This window comes from Fukomys damarensis, unplaced genomic scaffold (genome assembly GCF_012274545.1).
Source record: "Fukomys damarensis isolate Sample0158 unplaced genomic scaffold, DMR_v1.0_HiC HiC_scaffold_8, whole genome shotgun sequence".
Classification (NCBI taxonomy): domain Eukaryota; kingdom Metazoa; phylum Chordata; class Mammalia; order Rodentia; family Bathyergidae; genus Fukomys; species Fukomys damarensis.
In genome coordinates, this window is record NW_022900920.1 from 21,378,754 (window position 1) to 21,395,085 (window position 16,332).

General features: G+C 34.6%; 1 protein-coding gene across 1 annotated transcript in view; it reads right to left on the reverse strand.

The window, feature by feature from the left end:
- The window catches only part of Atrnl1 (attractin like 1), a 656,020-nt gene that overhangs the window by 117,822 nt on the left and 521,866 nt on the right, over positions 1 to 16,332 (reverse strand). The gene's annotated exons all lie outside the window — the stretch shown is intronic.

Below are 16,332 nucleotides of genomic sequence, written 5' to 3' on the forward strand. Positions count from 1 at the left end.
AAAAAAAAAAAAAAAAAAAAATCCTGTCTTTACAGCTACCTATGAACTATATGTTTTGTCCATCTTTAGAAAAAAAAAAAGAAATTGAGACACAGAGAGGTAAGAATCTGGTGACAAAGTGAGTTCTGATAGATTCAGGACTGTCTGCAAAGCATACTCTTTACCACAATGGTTACCTCTCAGATGAGAATCTGCTGGGGAACTCTAGAATAAACTGAACAGAGAAAACACTGGAACTGGGGCCCTTTGCCTCTGACAGACTGTAGTAACCGGATGTGATAGTTCAGGTCCACCTATCTTCATTAGGAGACAACGAAGTACCAGAGGTCAGTTGTTAACTCATAAAAATCCCAAGTCTTGACATGAACTGTAGAAAGCATGCAGTGCTTCCTCTACAATGATGGCTCTATCTCCTTCCTTTGTGGATCCCAGTGAAAGACTGATCTGAAGCACTGCAGTTCTGGGGCACACAGGTGATGGGGCTCCCTACAACCAAGAGTGTGGAAAGCCAGAGACACTCACATATGGAGCAGTCTTAATTGTTTCTTTTTAGTTGACATATAATAATTGTACCTATTTATGGGGTACAATATAATGATCAGAATAGGGTAATTAGCATTTATCACCTAATCATTTCTTTGTGTTTGGAGCCTTTGAACTCCTCTCTTCTAGTTCTTCACAGAAGACACAATAGATCGTTTTAAACTACAGCCACCCTACTGTGCTGTAGAACACTGGAATTTATTTTTCCTATCTGAATATATTTTGTTATCTGTTATCCAGAATATATTAACAATGGAATGTTATTTAGCCATAAAAATAATGAAATCCTGTCATTTGTGAGAAAATGGATAGAACCAGAGGACATTATTTTAAGTAAAATAAGCCAGACACAGAAAACCAAGTAATGCATATTCTCAATCATATATGAAAGCTAAAAAAGTTTACCTCAATTTACCATTGTAACAAAAATTACTAATCATACTATAGTCAGTTTGATGGGCATGAATACGACATTTAAGTGTGACAACAAAATGAAGAAGAAAATGAATATCATGTTCTAATAATTTATTGACTTTCTATCATTGTTAAAACAATATTGATTAGCTAGGTATGGTGCATAGTTATAATCCTAGCTCTCTGGGAGGCTGAGGCAAGAGGATTGCAAGTTATAGCTCAACCTGGGCAACTTACCAACTTAGAGAGGCCGTAAACCTCCCCCCACCTTAATGGGGATTGAACTCAGGACCTTGAGCTTGCCAAGCAGGCTCAGCACCACTGAGGTACAGCCCTGGCTCTCAAAATTAAAAAAATAAATAAATAAAAGAGGATTTGAGAGTAGCTCAGTGCTAAGGCCCTGGGTTCAATTCCTGTAGCATAATAAGCAACAACAAATAAAAAATGCAATTTTCAGAGGAAGCTCAGAGAAAGAGTTATATTGAAATGAAAGAAGATTTACATAAATGATAAAGAGAGAACCTCACATTGGGCAGTATTCTGGAGGCTATTTCCTTATGTGCTCTAGCCATTTCTGCTTCTATTTCCCAGCAGACAACCTTATTGCCTTCTCTCCCAGCTATTCTTCCAACACAAGTAGCTATTCTAATTTTTTAAAACTTATTTCCTGGAAATGGGAATTCTGCTTTGCAAATGAGAATAAGAACGAGGAGGAAAACAGCTGCTTAAATGATGTGGTGAATGATTCCTATTTAGGTCGGTACTGTGGCCAGGGCACTGGCTTGGGGTGGACAGCACGACAGGATTTGCAGACCTCAAGCAATCACATGTGCGCTTATCATTTTACAGTGTAAAATCTCATTTGGCAAACAAAGCCCATGGGTGTGAGATGGTACTGAGAGAAAAAGATAGAGGCGGAGATAACAGACATAAAAGTAATACCTTAAAATTGTGAAAGAAAGGGCTGACATTCAGAATGTTGTGGAGTTGATGACAAATGAATTTTTGAGAGATTTTCGTGGTGTAGCTTGCAGGAATAAAGATCAACGGAGCAAATTATATTAGCGATGAGGGAGAGAGAAGAGTTAGAAAAACCTTTTTAATCACTCAACAGATATTTTGAATGCCTAAATTTATTATAAACTAGAGATATAAACCCAGTGAGAAAAGTTCTCTGTTTTCATAAAACTCATTAGTGAAGGTATTCTCAGTAGATCATGATGGTATCACCCAAGACAAAGATTATAAGTGAAAGGGGAACATAGATCTGAAGAGTAAATGCACAAGCTAAGCAGCACAATTTTGAACATGTACAGTGTGTTGTGCAAAGGGGACCCTGAGGTGGAGACAGCTGGTGAGACAGTGACTGACGGGTTTGCAGATCATGAGAGTGGAGGCATTTGAAAGCTGCTAAGTAGTTAAACCCAACTACAGGGACAGGGCAGAATTAGGGGTGACCTACGAAGAAAATCTCAAAAACTGTCATGCTGTGCTTCAGAGAGGAGCACGCAGAAGATGATGTGATGGAGAGGTCTGATAAGGTAGAGAAAATCTGGATGGAATAAAACCAATAAATTAAAGGAAGAGAGTTGTTAGTAATTCACTGTTTTCTCTGAGTCTGCCTCTGGTCAGTAAACTCTGTGAGGGCAATGACTACGGCTATCTTGTTTACCGTCTTCCTAGTGGCTAAGCATGGCCTCTGGTAGAAGAGTTGTACTCAGTGTATATTTTTCAATTAATTAGTGAGGGCCTGACCTGCAGGATAAAATGCTACTGCCAAGACAACCAAGATAAGGACTAAAAAGCATCTATTGGTCTTGCCAATTAGGAGATTTGGGACAGTGTAAGGAAAGTAATCTAAATGACTAGAAAGAAAGAAACAATTAATATCATTGGCATTTAGAATATTAGGAACATAAAGAACTATTAGGGAGGGCATAGCAAACATAATTTCTAGGAAATAATATTTTTTGGTGATAATAGATTATTTTACGAGAATGGAGCCATGTTACATCAATTAATTGTTAACTGCAAGACTGATAAGAAGTAGCATACAGAAAAAAGCAGTTACACCAAAAATGTTACTTTTTAAAATATTACTTTTTTTATCTGCATCTCTCGAATGACCAGTGATGTGGAACACTTTTTCATATATTTACTTGCTGCTTTTACTTCTTTGTCTGATAAATGTCTGTTCATCACTGGTCATTCGAGAGATGCAGATGAAAACAACACTGACTGATTCCAACTCACCCCACAAAGAATGGCTGCTATCAAGAAATCACACAAGAGCAAATGTTGGAGGGATTGTGGGGAGAAAGGAACCCTTCTCCATTGTTGGCGGGAGTGCAGACTGGTGCAACCACTATGGAAATCAATATGGAGAAACCTCAAAGAGCTGGACTAGAGGTTCCATTTGACCCAGCCATCCCTCTGCTGGGTATCTTTCCAAAAGAACTAAAAGAATCATATCACAGTGATGTATGCGCACCCATGTTTATAGTGGCACAGTTTGTAATAGCTAAAACTTGGAAACAGCCCTTCTGCCCATCAGTTAGAAACTGGATAAAGTAGATATGGTTTTTCTATAAAATGGAATATTACTCAGCCAGAAAGAACGAGAAAATAGATTCATTCATAGGAAAATGGATACATATTGAAGATATACTCCTAAGTGAAATAAATAAGGCACACGTGTAAATACCAAATAGTTTCTCTGGTGTGAATAAACTGCTATAATACTTAAGATCCTAATAAGATTACTGACATTGCGAAATGGGAAGAAAGGGGCTAAAGCTGTAGGGAAGGTGGGATGGATAGGGGAAGGGAAAGAAGGGAAAAGAAAAAAAAATGTGAGATAAAGAAAAGATGGAAATACAGTGCTTGTAGATGGTGAGGGAGGAGGGGGTGAAGGGAGGGCAGGGACAAGGGGAAAAAATGAGAACCAAGACCTGTCATGTAGAGGTACAAGATCCCAACAATGAATGTAACTGTACTGTATCCCTAAAATGTACCAATAAACTCAATTAAAACTGAAAAAAATATTACTTTTTAATACATCATTCAGCCATTGATAAACTGTCAATTCATACCTCAGTCTTGAAGAATACAGTTAAGAGAGTAGCTCCAACTGATGCCTGACCCACAAAGAGTTCAGGGACATAACTGGCAAAACTGGATTGCAGTGTGGCTTCGCAAGTCAAACAGAAATCTGCTCTGCACAATGTCAATAGCTCCATGGTTTTTTATATTTATTCACAGAAACTGAAATTAGTAAGTAAAGAATTGGCTGATGGTCTCCCCAATCCCAAAATTGAATCAGATAAATCCTGGACTTTAGCCTGGGCTTAAGAAAATTTGTTTCTAAACAATCACTTAGAAGCCCTGGAAAGCAATAACATAAAAGGCAATTTGCACTGACTAATGGAGCAGCTCAAAGGGGAAGGAATGGAGAACAGGCACTGTGTAATAGAGGGAAAGTTTTGTTTTAGAATTTTATTATAAAACAGTCTCTTCCTGATGATAAAATTCTGGCTAATAATATCTAGAATTTTGTTTTGAAGCCATGATAACTTCAGGTATGTGTGACAGTACACTAATCAAAACCATATACTAAAATTTTGTATTTGGGAAAGTATTCTATGTCATACGTATAAACACCTCTCAGACAACAGAACAGACATTTTTTTAAAGCCAGCAATCTTAGATATTTACTGCTAAGTGTTAATTTAACCTATCACACATCTTGACAGGTTTTTGTTTCAAATTGTATAAGAGGTCTAGGTTTTCTTTTCCTAGACAAACACAGAAGAAACAGGAACACCAAGATGAACAACAATGATCTTGACACCATCACCCTAAAGTGATTTTGTCAGCGGGTCTATGCATATGGCTCAGTCTTCTTTCATATCCTTCTATCATTTATATGCATGTCTGTATTTATCAGACTATAAATAACTTTCAGGTCAAAAGCTGTGTTTCATTCACTTTTGCCTGAACACTAGTACCATATATTATACTTAGTGGCCAATAAATGTTGGTTACCTAGAAAAATTATGATCTTTCCAATGCTTGAAGCCTTCAGATAACTTGAACTCATGAAACCTAAATCATGTTTCTTATAACATCATAAATGATTTTGTGATTTTTTTTCCTGGAAATTGTTTAAAATAATAGTAGCTCAGGAAAATCCTACAGTACCTCATTTCATTGAATCAAACAAAAACCTTAGCTCTTGGTTATTTAAATTAGACTAGGAGGTAGAGTTCAATTCTTGGCTTTACAGATGTCTACATGTCCCTTTATTCCACTGACTTTAGAGTAAAATGTGTAAAAATAAACATGCAGATGAAGGCAAGGAGATTCTAAAGGGGTTGCAAGCTGTTACACAGTATCTAAAAGTGGTCCATGAGCTCTTTAATTCTAATCTGCTTTGGGATTTGTATTTAGAGAATAAAATTTCTTGCAAATTATCCAGCAATTCAATAAGAAAATGAAAAGTTACTGAAAACAATTCTATTTTGGTAAAATGAAAATAAGGTTTGCTAACTGCCCTAACTTACATACAAATCTTGACACGATTCTACTCTAATTGTTGATAAAATAGTTGAGAGACATACTATGAATGAAGGTTACTGCTTTTCTTCCTTTTCTCTCTACTATGTAGAGGGAATATGATATAGATGAAAGGGAACTGGCATTATAGCCAGAAAAAACTGGGTTTGAAGTTGTACTCTTCTATGGGCTAGCTCAACCACTCTGAGAAAGTTACTTGATTTCTTACAAGGTGACTGTGCTCCTTAAATAGGAAAATACTTAAAATGCTTAGGACTAGAACTCTAGGAGGTAAATCTGTTTACTTACTTACTTACACCCCCCCACACACATAACCTAGATCTAAAATGTCTCCCAAAGCCTCATGGGGCTTTTGGAAGGTGAATGGCTCATATGGGCTCTAATTTTATCGATGGCTCCATCCACTGATGAGATTATACCTTGCTGGCATTACTGGTAAGTAATGGAAATGTAGGCGGTGAGGCCTACTTGGAAGGAGCAGGTCAGGGGGGTGTGGTCATGATATGGGCCTTGGTCCCTTCTCCTCTGGCTCTTTCCCTTTTACTCTGCTTCTTGGTTGCCATGAGAAGAGCACCATGGCCTTCTGCTGTGATGCTTGTGCCTTTGAGTCAGCCATCTGTGGACTTAAACCTCTGACACTATGAGCCAAAATAAGATTTTCCCCTTTAAATTATGTAGGGCAGGAATTTTGTCCCAGAAATGAAAAAAATGACTAATACACATATGTCACCCTCACATCCCCCACTCCCAGCCTTCCCTGTTAAGTGCAAATATAGGTTAAATCTTTACAGATTCTTACACTGTGTGTCCCAGTGTCTGGCAAAGAACAGAAACTCACTAATTAGTTGTTGAATGAACGGACAAATGAATGAATGAATGAGTGACATAATGGATCTGATTCCCACAGCCATACAACACCTGACTCCATTTCCCATTGCCTGGTGTCATTTTATTGAGCAACAGGCAAAAGAGCTTAGTGGTACAATGTAGTCAGGCTTCCCTTTAGGAACAAAATAGCAGATTGTGAGAAACTGCAGCTGGCAGATCATGCATGACCACAGAAACAAAGAAATGGAGCAATGTAGCAGGTAGAGCTAGATGTGAAGTGATTAAAGTTTGTGTTTGCTGAATTTTACTAATAACATGATACATCTTATTTTGTATTGTCACACTGGAGAGAGAGAGGTTTCTTTTTACTTAAAATGGTCTTGGTTATCCCTAAGAGTGTAATTCAGTGAACCTGTTTTTGGACATAATTAGTCCCACATTGCATGCTTTTTTGGGACAATACTCAAGGTCTGTGAAATCAGTGTGCCTTCTTGTTTATTCTCCTCTTACCTAGCAATTTGAAACTGAAACATGGTTTTTTTAAAAGTATAAAGCAAGAAATCACTTAGAAGACAAGGGTTCTACTACTCACTCATATGCCAGCCTTTCTGAAATGCAAGCAGATCTAGGGCATATCCTGTAGCTGCAACTATTCTAGGCATACACTTCTATTTATGTGAACATACAGTACATTTTTGTTTTGCTACATCCTTTTTGCTAAGTGCCAAAGGGATAAAACCAATTAAGTAAAAATAGCTCTGTTCTTATGTGGACCTGCATTTGAAACATAGTTTACTAACATTGAACTAATGATGGTAAGTGATTTTGCAGCAAGGTTAGTAAATTTTGTTCTTGTTGCTGTTGTTATTATTATTATTGTTATTATTATTATTATTAGTAGTAGTAGTAGTAGCACCGGGGATTGAACTCAAGACCTTCCGTTTGCAAGGCAGGAGGTGGCACCACTGAGGTAAATCCCTGGCCCTGTTGTTATTATTTTTGTTTGCTTGTTTGCTTTTTCATTTTTTGGGGACAGATTCTCAATATGTAGTTCAGGCTGGACTTGAACTCACTATGTGATCCAGGCTGGCCTCAAACTATTGGCCATCTCCCTGCCTCAGCTTCCTAAGTACTGGGATTATAGGTGTGCACTACCATACCCAGCAGTAAATTTTGGAAATCCATCAAATTTCACATAATTTGCCTTTCAAGACAGCACAATAAAAATCATGACTTTAGCATATTCTGCATTAGGATACAATATAATATTATATATATACGCATACACACAGATGCACATCTACACACATCCACAGTCAAGTGTCACTGGACACATTCTGAGAAATGCATATTTTATTTTTGTGCACACATCACAGTGTGTACCTGGACTAAGCCACCCTGGCATAAAAAATTAGGTGATATTATCACAAAGGGCTATCCTTCTATATGTGGGATATTGTTGACTCGTATGATTTTATGTGGTATATGATTGCATCCTTTATCTGAAGTACTTGGAACAGGAAGTATTTGGGATTGGAGATATTTTTTTTTTCAGATTTTGGAATGTTCACATATACATACTGAGACATCTTGGGAATGGTACCCAAGTCCAAACACAAAATTCATTTGTTTCATATGTATCTCATACATTAGTGATGGTGAACCTTTTAGAGCTTTCCATAATACAAACGATCCCCTGCAGCATGTGTTCCACAGGTTTGTGACCACAGCTACATACGCAGCGCGTCCTCCTCATTATTGTGCCCCTGTCTTACTGTGTTGGCCAAAGCCCTCCCTAAGTTTTGAGGTTTAAGCCTCTGTAGTAACTTCAGGAGCGTGTTATACATCGCTATAAACAATCACAATGGAGAAAGAAAACCAATCTGGCAAGCCAGTTAGCGAATTTTCTTTTCAGTACTTAGAGCTGATTGTGTCTGATAGCTTCCTTTTATATTTATGTACATACCTGGGATGATGCTGCGCATTCAAGAATTCATTTTCAAAATTTAAAGAAATTATCTTAAAAATTAGACTCTAGTTTGGCTCTCATAAGATCTAGCAGATAGTTTTAAATTATTAAAATGGGAATATGAGTCTTCAGATTATTCTGATCTTCAGATAATGACAAGTTTTGCAGAGAAAATAACTTGTTTAATTAAAAATATATTTTGGAAGCAATAAATTATTATTGTTGACCACATTAACATCATATTTTTCCCAATATGGCTATAGTGATGACTCAAGTATTAACTGATTCACCAATTTTACTTTCACATGCTCTCTAAAGTGAAGAACATGAACATTTAGAAGGTTCAACACAGCTTGTTCAGTTGTTTGATCATACCTTTATATGATGTCAGGAAGTGCTCTGGGATTTGATTTAATTTATTCACTCTTAAATAAGATATAATTTTATCCTTTGTGAAACAAAGCACAATAGCAGCTTCCTAGCACTAACACAACAAAAATTATATATGTGTGTGTGTGTATGTGTGATTTAAAAGTATATTTTATTGTCAAAGAATATTTTTGTAGGTACCAGATATTCTGTAAATGTCTGAATAAAATTATTCATGGGAGAAATTTTAAAATACACTTAAAGAATATTTCCTATAATTATTTCTCTGCAAAGTGATAACCCCATACTTTTAATCAATATCTATCACTATAATTTGTTCTATATAAATAAATGTTTAAAACGACATGTTATTTAGACATCTGCTTGTTATTTAGTACAATTTGCAATTTCTGCCAACTTAATATATCAATAGTGACATATGTTATACAAATTTAAGAAACAAATTCAGAAGAGGTTATCTAAAGTTTTGCAATAATCTAATTCATAAAGAATATTGATTCATAAAGGTACCAAGCACAGTCAGTAGCCGTCCTATTGCAATAACAAAATCAGTTTTGGTGAGTGATATAATTTAGGCCACTATTAGTGAAAAATAAGCTCCAGTTTTTTAGACATATACATATGTGTTTTGAGCTTGATAAATACAGAAATCATCTTTAAAAAATAGCCTTCCTTTGGGTCTCCCACTCTAAAAGACAATGAGACACAGATACAACTTTGCAATTGATTGTACTCTATGTAAAAGTATTAAGTTTAATTGAGATGATCCCAGGCAAATGGCCAAAAGGACACTGTAGAGATATTTCTTAAAAAAATTCCAACAATGTGAGAGAATACCTCCTATCTAGGGCAATATCGTTAGGATTTCTCTTTATTCTCTTCTCCATAAGATGCAAATTAACCAAGTACTACTAAATGACAAACTCTAGGTTAATGAAGCCACGGGAGAAAAGCCACTTACTCACTAAGGACTTGAAATACAAGAAAGGGATCTTATTGGGAATACAATTTTTATGAGATCTGAAGAATGAGCTGTAATTCGTTAAGCATAGTTGGAAAACAGAACACTGGAAGGGTTTGCACAGACATACAGATGATATATCTTTCTAGTATGAGATTTTAACATTTTTCTTTCAGTAAGAATGAATAAGAATAGGGAACCACAGATATAAGCTATTTAAGTAACATTAGCAAAGTTGATTTGATTGAAATTCTAGAATGTCATAGAAAAGCAGAATATTCATTCAAGTGTACATGGCTCATTCACAAATAAAGGTCATATTTTAAACTATAAAATTAATCCTAACAATTTGAAAAGAATAGAATCCAAACAAGAATATTTTCTGACAACAAAAATAAACTAGAAATAAACAACAGAAAGATTTTTGAAAAATTACCAAATAATTGGAAATTGAACATGCTTCTTAATAACCTAAGACCCAGTAAAAAGTCGTGAAAAATTTATAAATGTTTTGAATTGAGTAAAAATTAAAATTCATCAAATTAAACTTCATATGATACACTGAAAGAACTAAGAAGGAAAGCTATATCATCAAATGCTAATACCAAGAAAGATGAAAGTTCTGAAATCAGTGATGAAGTTTCCCTCTTAACACACTGCCAAATAAAGAGTAATTAAACCCAAACAGAAAGGGGGAAATAATAAAGAAATAAATATCTATAATGTATAGAATTTTAAAAAAAGTTATACATCCACAGAACCAAAATGTATTTCTTGGAAAATATCAATAAATTTGATAAACTCCTAACCAACCATACTGATAGATAAAAAGAGAAGATGCATATCAGGAGTGAAAGAAAAGATATCACTACCCACCCTACATATGTTAAAAAGTAATAAGGCAATGTTAAAAAGACAGTAAGAGAGTGGAAATAAATGAGAAACCTAAATAAAATGGTGAATACTTGAAAAAACAGAAACTACCCAAAATCACTCAGGAATAACTGTGTCATAACCCAGACAAGTGGCATATACCTATTAAAGAAATATAATTTATAAAAAAATTTAAAATTTCTATATAAATCTCTAAATATATAAATAGATAAGGAAGAGAGAGAGGAGAGAAATTTATTATTTCACCAGGAGTAAACAAGTAATTCATGATTCTGACCATGCTAAAAATTTTTAATCAGAAAAATTTACTGCTGTGATTGCCACTTTATTGTCTTGTAGATATTACTGAAAAGATAAGTACATAATATAAGAGCAACCAAGTTCTTTTCTGGAAAAACAAAAAATTTAACCACACACACACAAAATTGCCACCACCACCAATTAACAAACCAAGGACTGAATAACTGTATTGGGCAATTCTTAGCTATTAAAGATTATGTAATATTAATTCTACACAAATCTCCAGAAAACAATGAAGGAAGTTGTTCCCAATCATTCTATGAAGCTAACATTACTTTAATGCTAAACTTACACAAAGACAAGAGATAAAAATTGTAAACTAATATACTTAATGAACATAGTGGCAAAATCCTTTTAAAATTAGCAAATTGAATTTAACTACATGTCATGATTAAATGGAGTTAATGCTAAAAAGGCAGCATCACTTTGAAATTGGAAAAAAAATCAATCAACTCAATTTACATATCAACAAACTAAAAAAGTAAAACAGTAAGATTATCTCAGAAATGCAGAAAAAGTTGTTAAAGTCAATAAAACTCCATGTTGACATAAATTCTCAGCAAACTTCGAATACAGAATTTCCGAAACATGATGCAAAACATGTTAGAAAACCCTAAAGTGTCACTCGGTGACACTAAGTATTTCAGTAAGGTGATGTTTTCCCCTAAGTTCTGAAATGGGGCAAAGGTTTTGGCTGGAACCAGTTCAGTTGAACAGTGAGACTGGCATTAGGACAGACATATTTATCAGTGGGATAGAATGGGGTCAGCAAATAGAAATGCACACATATATCAAATTGATCTGCAAAATAATGGTAAAGGCAATCCAAAGGTGGCAAGAAAAGTGCTGGAACAATTAAGAAGTCAACTGAAAAAAGAATTGCATACCCTATCTCACACTATATTAAGAAAAACAAACAGCTGAACACCCTCCAAATACAATATGGGCATAAATACAATAGCAATAGCAATAAAGCTTTTACAAGGAAACATAAAGAAATTCTTATGTCCTTGAGTTAGACAGACATTTAAAAATTTGATATCAAGCATGATGCATAAAAGGGGAAAATCAATAATTTGAACACTATCAAAATTAACACACATAAGATTATATCAGTGGCTAATAAACAAATGAAAAAAAAAATGCTCATTGGTAGTCCAGGGAATACAAAATAAAAACCACAACAAGATATCCAATGGAATGGCTAAAATTAAGGTCTGACTATTTTAAGTATTGACTGGATGTGGAACAACTAAAATTTGCATACATTTTTAGTGGAAATACATAGTGCTGCACCCTTTTGAGAAGAGTTTGGCAATTTTTCTAAAGTTAAACATATACATATTATGTGGCCTAGTAGCACTGCTCCTAGATACTGACCCAAGAGAATTGGGTAGATGTGTTCACAAAGCCTCTATATATAAAGGTTCAAAGCAGTTTTATTCATAATAACTCTACACTGGAAACAAAGGGAAAGTCCATAAATTGATGAATGAATGACTTATGGAATGACCATGTAAAAAGGAATCTACTTTTAAAATATTCTTTTCCTTTCTAGCACTAGCTTAAATGTTCTATACTGAAAGGTATATCATTTGGAAAATGTTAATTTCATTTTCAATATAAAAATATGAAAAAATTAGAAACATTTTCCAAATGATGTCTTTCTCAGTGTGGTTCCCCACAGCAGTACTAGGAAGGGAAAGGTACATAAAATTTGTAGCAGATGTATTTTAATATATCTGTTTATTAATGTCCCTCATTATTTCTTAATTTAATGAAAAGTAATAGCTGAATATAGTAAAGATAAATCATGTAAGATAGATTGATCAAAGACACTCCTCTCTCAACTGCTTTTTGTCATTATTCCTTTAAAAACAAAAACAAAAATTTTCCCCAAATTAGGGAGCCTATAAATGTAAGAGAAACCTTTAATTAACTTTGGAATTAAAAATGATGTTTATAAGGCAATCCTAGTAACAAGATATGCTCAGATGAGCACAAAAGCACATAATAATAAAAAACAAAACCTATTTCAGGTATGTCACTGACCAGGCAGCATGTACACGAGGCTCAAATGAAGCCAGAACTCCAGAATTGAAATGTGTTCGTGCTATCAACTAGATAAACAACACAGTCAGAGCAGTACATGCCTTAATTCTATGTTTTATCATGTCTTCAAGTTGTAATATATATTGATTGTAGTATGAAGATAAAAATAACTATGAAAAGGCATACTCATTCTGAGAAGCCTGTCACCCTTACCAATGTCTGAGGTGCAGATACAAATATGAGACATTTTTGTGTTTCTTTGCATATCTTAGTCAATTGCTAACATTCCTCTGAATATTTTCTTAAGTGTACCTGGAATTTCAGCAATAGAAATCCTTTTACTCACTTCAAATTATCAGACACATGGAATTTGGTAGCTGTGATACTGAAATAACTGTATGTGAACACACCTGTGCACCATTTGCAGTCCAAGTAAATAACCACGAAGGCCGAATGCAATTCAGACTCAGAAAAACATGGCACAATTTGGCAGTATTTTTAAATATTAAATTTTTCTTTTGAATATTTGACTTCAGTGGTTGTAGAAAGAGCTCTAAGAGATGATCTCTCTTTTCTCTTTTCTGTGGTACTGGAGATGGATCCTCTGGCCTTGTACATATTAGCTAAACACTCTAACACTGTGTTCCATCCCCATTTGATTTCTCTTAAATCTTAATATTGAAGGAAAAAACAGACGTTAATTACAGTCAGTACTTGTGTAGTACTTTCTATGCAACATGAATTATACATATCAACTCATTTAATCCTCTCACAAACCCGATAAGTATTATTCACGTCCTGAACATAAAATGATACTGGAGTTTAAGTAAATTGCCCAAAGTTCCATTGATAGAAATGCGATGCCAGAATTCATTCAGACTGTCTGTTTTTAGAATCTACCTTCTTAATCATTAAAGTATAATGTCTAGAAAAAGTTATATCCTGATCAATTAATTATATGTCTTACTTGTTCCATTAGATTGACCACTTCTATATAGTAGTTTCTTTATCAAATTTGAAGAATTCAGAAACTCCATAGAATTTTTTTTAAACAAAAGCCGTGCAGCTTAATTTTTTCTGATGAATTTTAGTGACTTGCAACCGTAGCATGTATTTATTCTTGCCGGTCACCCCCTCTTTCATTTTATTAATTTCCTACAGGAAATTGCAAGTTAATAGAAAAAGCAGCACCGGAACTGCCTCACATCCTATAGTTATTAATTAAAGCAAAGTCTGGTTCAGTAACTTGGTATACTGAAAATATAGAGTTAAACAAAGCTGACTGCCTCCTGAAATGAAATTTCAACTTCAATAGTCCGTCTAAAAATTTATGCATTAAAATCGACATCTTTCCTTAAAGAAATTCTCCACAAAATATTTAGTAAATAAATTCAATATCTGACTGTTCCTCACTAAGATTTCAAAAATAAAAGGTATAAAAAATTGAAATAAATTACTAAAGTTTAAATAAGTTTCTTTTAAAATCAGTTAGTCACATCATTCAACTATATTCTCATCTACAGGTTATTACCCACAACCAATAAAGCACGAAACTATATAAACTATCTTGTTAATTTTATATAATGGTTAGTAAACTTTAAAATACTGTTCTATAAAATTTTTAAATGCTGATGGCTTTAGATCACATTGGATAATTTATCATTTTATGTGGCATAAAGTGTTAGGTAAGTGGATGCCATGCTGGGAAAATGCACATAATTTCCAAAAGTCAAAATTCATTTCACTAGAGGGTTTTATTACAAGATATAAGGTTATTATTGGGATGATTTTTAGACTTTAGTTCCAACAAGTCCCTGACAATCCCACCAGCTATGCCTTTGAGTTACACAGGCAGTCTGTGTGTACTTGTTTTATTCTCCCCACCCTAGGACTTTGTTAAGATAAAGTTATATTGTGGCTCCATCGTATAACAAAGCTCTCAGCATAATGGTGTCGAGCAGGAGATGTTTTCATGGTGAGAAACAGGTGGAAAAAATAATGAGTCTTAAATGTGTGACCTGATCCCATTAAACAGTAGTAGGAATTTCTAATGTATCTAACCTTTTTTATGTATTTATGAAATTTTCCTTTCCAGAATTATTAATGGTGAGCAAAGAGACAGAATGGACCTGTGGAAGTAGACAACTTCAAGACATAAACAAGAGAGAACCATGGCACTGGTTAAAAACATATTTCATCTAAAATCCAACACAATTTGTTTTCACTGGCAGGCAGCTATTCTCACAACTATACCAGCAACGCCAATTTGTTTTCATTGGGAAGTTAAATATCCGAAAATAATCTCAGAGTGTACTTTTTTGAAATTTGCAAATGTTCCTATCATCAAGAGAGCAAGACTGGCTAATAAGATTATAGATAAACCCACACTTGATCATTGGGTTAAATAACAAAGGAACATTTTATTTTACCATTATTAGGAAGATGGGGAACTTTGAGATATGGAATGTACACTCCTTGAAAAGTACTTCTGGAATTTTACATTTTACATATTTTTCTACAAACACAGTGTAGTGTAATCTCACATACATAAAATTTTCAAATTATTCTCTAGAATTAACCTGTATACCTTATGGCCTAGTCTATAAATTAATCTGCTTACATTTAAAATTAATTTATAACAAATGGCAACATGCCTCCCCAAAGTATAAAAACATATTTGCATATTAAATAATATTTGCACACTGACATCCCCATAATTTTATATATTTCCCACTTGTGAGAGGTATGGGAGAAAGAATCTACCCCTACTGCATAATATCCCAACCTACGCAAAGGTTTGGTTTTTATATTAAGGATCTTGCACCTTTGTGGTTTGTGGTCTGCAGGTGTTTCAGCCCCTTTGGGCTGCTATAACAAATTACCGTAGATCGGGAGGCTTACACAACAAACACTTATGTCTCCCAGTCGGAGAGCTGAAAAGTCTAAGATTAAAGCATGGGGCACTGGCCCACGTGATGTCTCATGAGGGTACTCTTCCTGGTTTGGAGATGACCTTCTGCACATTATATCCTCCCACAATGGCTCTGTGTCTCCTTTAATGAGGGCATTAGTTGTTTCCATGAAGGCTCCACTCTAATGACTTAAGCACTTCTCAGAGGCTCCAATTCCTACCACCATCATATTGAGTACCAGATTTTACACATACCGATTTTAGAGGAATACAGATATTCAAGCCTCAGTAGCACGGATCAAATATTTTGTCCTAGGGAGGTATTACGGTTTTGATTTAACAAAGTCAAAAACAAGTAGGTTTAAAACAAGTGAGTTTAAAAGTGCACCAAAGTAGGTAACCTGTTAGGAAGTAATCCAAGACAAACTTGGATATAAATTCTGGACGCCTTGTATTCACTCTGTGTTTTTGAGTATTTAACTTCTTTAATTTTAG